This window comes from Pseudorca crassidens, chromosome 8 (assembly GCF_039906515.1).
Source record: "Pseudorca crassidens isolate mPseCra1 chromosome 8, mPseCra1.hap1, whole genome shotgun sequence".
In the NCBI taxonomy this organism is placed as follows: domain Eukaryota; kingdom Metazoa; phylum Chordata; class Mammalia; order Artiodactyla; family Delphinidae; genus Pseudorca; species Pseudorca crassidens.
Window position 1 is genome coordinate 78,366,914 of NC_090303.1, and position 7,221 is coordinate 78,374,134.

General features: G+C 42.4%; 1 protein-coding gene across 1 annotated transcript in view; it reads right to left on the reverse strand.

Moving 5' to 3' along the window:
* FAM3C (FAM3 metabolism regulating signaling molecule C) overlaps positions 1–6,797 on the reverse strand; it is a 47,988-nt gene extending 41,191 nt beyond the window's left edge. The window contains exon 1 of the mRNA XM_067746839.1: positions 6,584–6,797. The gene's annotated coding sequence lies outside the window, so the exon portion shown is untranslated. The remainder of the gene's footprint in view (positions 1–6,583) is intronic.
* Between the last annotated feature and the right edge of the window lie 424 nt (positions 6,798–7,221).

Genomic DNA, 7,221 nt, shown 5'->3' on the forward strand with positions numbered 1-7,221 from the left:
CTGAAATAACGAAATGAAGAGGGTGAGAAGACTGCATTCATTTGAAAGAATCTTAACATTCAAACACTCAGTATGATATGTGAGCTGCTATCACCGTGTTATAAATATTGTGAATTTAATAGAATTTGGTGTTTTCTGTTAAGCAACAGAAAAAAAATCCAATTACTACCTTAACAGTATTTTAGTTCTAGTAGGAGACTCTGATATAGAATCCTAGAGAATGGATGTTTTAAAAATCTACCATTTTAACACACATGTGTCAGACACTTAAAAGTGTAAGTATGACCCTATATGGTGAAAGGGAAATTTTTCGACGTCTACATAACAACTAGAAAAGTATCCCAGGTTTTTAAACTAATCTTACATTTTGACTAGAAGAAAATAAAAAAAAAAGCAAAGGAGCTAAAAACAAAGTATTTGGTAAAGAAAGAAGATCTGTATAATTCTATAATGCCAAGAATATATTCACTTTTTCCAAAGATCACGGAGGAAAAGGTAAATGTATCCAATCTCCTGCAAAATGGCCTTCAAAAAGGTGAGACTGCAGAGCAACAGACCAAAAACTTCTAAACAATGGCTCTATAGAACCAATAAATAAATCTTTTAAAAGAAAACGTTAATGTTCTATTGAAAACCTTAAGAAGACAGGGATACGAATGATCTAACCCTGGGTTTATAAGTTTTCTGAACTAATACCATTACTTATTTTCTTAATACAATAGCATCACATTGAAATTACACATTGAAATTACATTAAAAAGAGGATTAATATCTAACTGGGCCTCAGAAACAGGATTAAAAGCATACTGCGGAAAAGCACAAATGAACCAGAAGGCACCCCACCCTTCCCCGCAAAACGTTCTGGGTGCACTTAGCTTTCCTCCACAGTCTGTCTACCCAGCATAATCTGCTATCCTTTGTTTTTATCTGCTTCTCCTGGCAGTGCCTGGAGAGAGTAACACTTCAGAAAACTTCCATCTGTTCTGCAGCAGCTGGATAAAACTTCATTCTCTTAAGAATGAGACACGACAAACTATAACTGTCATCCCAACCTGTTCCTCGAGTTAAAAACCAGTTAGCAAAGAGCCCTGCTAATCATGCAAGTGCCCTGCCTGTCCTGACTTGGCCCCAGTGACTAGTGCAGGGAGAAGTAATCAAGCCTGCCAGACCACATGCACACTACCCTCTAAAAGCAGAACTATTGCGACAGTGTTCACCCTACACTGAGAGTTCCAGAGGACAACTCCTTCCACCACTGTGATGTGAATTTGCTAGAGACCTACAGTCTTTCCTCTTCAGAAATTTGGTATTAGATTTCTGAAATATTTCACTTGATCAACAGGCATTTAACCATGTTTTCTGTAAATATCAATACCTGAAGTAATTAGAAACTAAATGGACACGTACTCAGCTTTCCCCATCCCAAATCTAACATAGTTAAGCAGGTTTCTCCTGACAAAAATATTTCGTTTTCCAAAATGATGTCACTAAGGAAACACCACAGCAGGAGGGGTTGCTCTTCAATGAATTCTCATTGATGAGCAAAGATTTGTCCTAATCTACAGATATTCCCTCATTCAGGACCCAATGTACCACCATGGTGTTTCTATTTAAGTTGGCAAGCAAAGTTCAGGTTTACTCTGACCCAGACTTGGTGCTGATGCCAATTACCACCACAACATCCTAAAACTACTCATTATAGGACAGTAGGTGGCTGGTGTATATGCATATAACCAGCTAGCTGGCATTAATGAGGGCTATGAACTCTCTAACAGAAAAAAAGTGATAAAAAAGAAATCAAATGATCAAGCCACAATAATGTCAACGTGACATTAAGTAAATATTTTAATGGACTGTGATTACAAAATGGAAATCGCTAAAGTACACAGAAGCTTAAAAATAAGACTTCTTACCTGATCTGAAACACCAACATGTGAAAGACTGGAAATGGGTAGGATGAAAATAATATGGGGCCAAATTGGAGTGCATTACACCCTATGATCCAGCTACCTTGCATTTTAAAACAAAGTCATCAGTATGATCTTCGTTACAAACTTATGTCAAGTACAGGCATCACATATTAAACTCTATTATAAACAAATTTTACAAAGTAAAAGGTCTAAAGAGTTGTTACATTATAATTCTTTTATCCCATAGCTTCGTAATAACCCTTTACCATGACAAGAGAAACTTGTGGTTTCTCAGGTACCTAACACTCTGTATTTTGATTCCAAGATACATACTACTTCCCTTATTTTAACAAGTTTTAAATCAGGATGAGGCTCACAACCACATTTTTGTGGTTAAAAGTAATAAAATAATGGTGTACCTTACAAAGATCTTAGATTCAATGAAACATCACATCTGGTTCTTTGAATCCCTAACTATAAAATAACACACACCATGGGCACCACAATTACTAGTGGGCTTTTTACGAGGCAAACTCCTGAGCCCAGAATCCCGTGGAGTGAGGATTAAAACTCCTGCATGGTTACGAAACTCCCCAGGCGATCCTCATTCCACTTAGATGTGAGAACTTCAGCCCAATAGTACACCAATCCAAACACACAGAGAAGTTTGGGGTAGTGGTGGGGAGTAAGTCAGATCTAGGCCAAAAAAGCCCAAAGGTAAAATTCACAGGACAAGGGCTTCCCTGGTGGCGCAGTGGTTGGGAGTCCGCCTGCCGATGCAGGGGACACGGGTTCGTGCCCTGGTCCGGGAAGGTCCCACGTGCCGCGGAGCGGCTGGGCCCGTGAGCCATGGCCGCTGAGCCTGCGCGTCCGGAGCCTGTGCTCCGCAACGGGAGAGGCCACAGCAGTGAGAGGCCCGCGTACCGCAAAAAAAAAAAAAAAAATTCACAGGACAAGAATCTTCATTCTTTCCTTAACAATGAATGGAAATCAACCTGACTCTGGGCCAGGTCTCCTGCGGGGGTGAGGAGGGAGAGGTGGGCAGTGAATAAATCTGGAAATAATGTGCTGAGGAACAAAGCAAAGCGAACTCCTGTTTGCAATGGTAACAACAGAGTGCAAAATTAAAACTGTCCCAATATTTTCTTGCAGTTTCCTCTCTACCAAAGCAGAATTTTGCTTAAAAAGTCATAATCCAGTTGAAGAAATGAAATGGGGATCAGATTTCTGTAACTGACAGTACAAACATACCCAAAACAGAAAACAAGACAAAATGACATTTTGTTCCGTCTGCTCCTTCAGGGCTCCACAACTGTCGATTAAACAGCTGTAATGTAACCTACTTTAATGCTACACTATACCATCCAAGAGGAGAAAGAAAGATGGATGAATGGGTAGATGGAAAGAAAGAAAGGGAGGGAGAAACAGACATTATTGAGTACAACAGCAAAAATAAAACTACATGTTAACTATAAGAAGTTGAACATAAGCAGGATAAAGAAGTGTCTAGTTCACAAATCACTATAAAATGAGACGAAAGGCACAAATTTACAGGAGTATAACTAGTAAACTATCTTCATCTCCTCATGTAACTATAATATTTTACATTATATTAGATGGGATGTTACAGGTTCCTATTCTGAATGTTTTAGAATTCCCCCATATATTCACTTCATTTATACGGTCTTTAAGTAGTCTGCAGAATCTCACTGCACCAGGGCAGACATAATTCTGTCAGTCAAACTTTTCATGTGAAGAAACGGAGGAGCAGAGTGGCTCCATCTGCCCAAGGGCCCTGGAGATGCAAGTTAGCAGCCATTTGCAGAGAACTGGTAGTAAGAAGATTCTAGTGTAAAACTTTCTGAACCAATTAAAAAATTCATTTTTTGGTCCTTCGATACAAGCACAGGTCCTTCAATACACATTTAATGATCAACTAACTGCAGAGGCTGAATGGTATGGAGAGTCAAGTAGTACACCTGATAACCATGATACTATCTAAACAAGCCATGCAGAACTTATGATGAAAATTAATGCAGACTCATAGCTACAGACGTCCACATAACTTTTTCTCACTAGCACACAAAAACCCACCAGGGTCCATCAATGGATGAATGACTAAACAAAATGTAATATGTTTCTATACATGGAATATTATTCAGTCATAAAAAGGAATGAAGTACTGATACAGGCTACAAGATGAATGAACCTCTAAAACATAATGCTAAGTAAAAGAAGCTAGACACAAAAGATCACCTATTTTGACTCCATTTACATGGAATATTCAGAATAGATAAATCTGTAGACAGAGAAAGCGGACTAGTGGTTGCCAAAGGTTGGGGAATGGTGAGTAACTGCTTAACGAACATGAGGTTCCCTTTTAGGGTGATGAAAATGTTGTAGAACTAAACAGAAGTGGTGACTGCCCAATACTATGAATGCACTAAATGTCACTGAATTGTACACTTAAAATGGTAAATTTTATGTTATGTGGAATAAATTTAGTTTTTAAAGGAAATTTTAAAACTCACCAGAGACTAGAAAAATAATGAACAGATGAAAATTAATTAGATTATAGATAAGGCAGATGTAAGTAATAAAATAGCTTGAATCAAACAAACAGGCCGATGAAGGAGACAATGAAAGAATACTGATGGGGTAAACTGTGGAAATTTAGAGGCAGTGGAATACAATTTCCTCCTCTGAGAGAACATCAGCTGGCTCTATTTTAGGAGCAGAATAAAATTCACAAAACCTTTTAAAGTTCCATAAGATGTTATGGAAAAACCCGAACGAACATTTTGGCCAACCCACTAGCTTTGTGAGGGTCCAGGCTGCCTTATTCACAGTATCCACCTTACCTATAATTACTGGCACATATAGGCACTCTCATATGTCTAAATGAATGTAAAAATTGTTGAATACTGAGACTGCCCATTTAAGACCTAAAATATGTGGTAAAAAAAAAATAACATTCTTATGATTCCCCACAGGGGCTACTTTTCACCATTCAACAATCTCTTTGTCCTTTGACCCTCTTTCCAGTGACTTTTCCCTTTTTAATGTATCTTCTTTAATTATGAAAAGATTAGTTAGTAATTCTGTTTTAATTGTAACATATATTAAGTTTATTTAAAAAGTCACTTTAACCCAGTGGTGCTCGGTCTTATTTTGACTCCCTTTTAAACAGAAGCCCCCTCCATTGGGGATTTGGGGGCGGGGCGGGGGGCAGGTGGGGCTGACTGCATCCTTTTTAAAAATCCTCATTTATGGGTGATTCTGAGAGATCCCCAGGTTGAGAATCACTGCATGAAACTCGTTTTATTTCTTACTATCAAGAAATGCTAGTCTTTAAAAGAGCTGAGAAAACATTACACAGAATCTGTGAAACAAAGCTTCTCACACCTGTATACACTGGAAAAAAAAAAAAAAAACCCTGTGATTTAATTAGTAAACTGACAGAGAACTCAAGAGACTGGCAGCTTTTAAAAAGAGATAGTTAATGATATGACCAACCCGGATGCTGATTCTGCCAATCTCTTGCTGAATGGCATGAGTTAGTAACTTGTATGTTCTAAATTAAATGGAGATCCCTTTGTACTCAATGATGCACTGTATGAATAACATTAAGGTTTCCCTTCACGTAAAATTGTAAAATGTGACAGCATACCATTAGTCCTGAAAGGTGGTTAAGAGTTCAAGGGGTCTGGGATCTACTGTCAGCATCAACCTCAACCTCTATGGGAGTTCATAATTTCTCAGTAAAATTGGGCAAGATACACAAACGGACCTACTCTATGGGTTGTAAGAAATAAATGTGCATATGAAAGCACTTGACACAGTGCCTAGTAAGCAATCTAGTATCTAGGATCATTGTATTCATATTCTTTTAGGCCAAATAAAAAGAAACAAAGAAAAGGTTCTGTCAATTAAATAGTTTTGTATGACACGAAATTTTAAAAAGCAAAAGGTAGAGGATGATGAAAACACAAAAAATTACAGTTGGAGATCTTAATCTCAATGTCAGTCCAACACTCATTATTCAGATCTAGGGTCACAAATCGTAACATATGGTAGAAACTGTGAGGACAGCGGCAAACAAATGGGGAAAAAACAAGAAAAAGAAAAAAAAAGGAACGAACAGCACATCCATCAATGACACCGAATGCCAATGGGCCGACATAGGTTTTAAAAATAAAAAGTACTTCCAACTTAGAAGACACTAAAACTTTACAAGTGAGCCAAGACCGCCCTCCTCAGAGTTCAAATGCAACCTACAACTCCATCTCCGCCTCTTTAGAGCACTCGGCCCCCATTTCCAACACGAGCGGGAGCCCCAGAGCCGGACGCGCGCCCCAGGTGCCAGTCACAGGCCGGAGCGCCAGGTGCAGTGGCCGCCCCGCCCTCCGCGGACTGGCCGCCGTACTGGGGATGCCCGCGCGGGGGCAGCGGCCCGGACCCCCGGCCAACCACGCTCTGGTGCCCTGGTCCTGCCGCGCCCTGCCCTCGGCGGGACGCGCCACGACGACCTGAGTACGCCCGGGCACACCCCGGGCCGGCGGTCGCGGGGTGAGCAGAGGATAAAGGTGAAGGTGGGTGCCCGGCTGCCCCCAGCCTCCCTCCATCCTCCCCGCCCTCGGCCGCGGCTCCGTCCGCCTCCCCGTGCGTCTCACCGGCCTTCCGCCCGCCTCTCCGCCGCGCGTGCCCGCTTTTCGGCCTCCCTGCGGTCAGTCTTGCCGAAGGTCGACAGGAGCCACCGCCGCCTCCCGCTCGCTCCTCCGCTTCCTCCCGGGTTCCTACGGCTTCCCCTCACCCCCGCGAGTGGCCAAGAGGAAGCCAGCTAGCCGCTGGGCCGCCTCCCTCACTTCCCCGCCGCGACCAATGGGCCCCGCCGCCGGGAAGCCGCGCCCGCCCCCTGGCGGTGGAGGACCTAACGGTCGCCCCGCAGGCCGGAGGGAGGGGCCGTAGAGCTGAGAGGGAGGGCCCTGCGGCCCCGCCCCCCGCCTGCGCCGCGCTTTCGGGACCTGCCACGTGGGAGCCGCAGGGGCGGCGGCCGGCCGCACCCCAGAAGAGGGCAGATAGGTATCGTCTATTTCTACCACACGCCGCCTTGACCCACACTTCCATAATCCCCACCTTAAAGGAAGAAATTTTAAAGTAATCAGTCCCATTCTAGAAGTCCACCAGCTAGGGTATACGAGACGGTCAGTTCAACGTAAGGTCGTAGGCGAGTTCCTTTTGACTCCTTAAAAGCTAACTAACCTACGGTGAAAATACTACCTGTCGGAGCGCTAGAACGTTGGTAACCCCA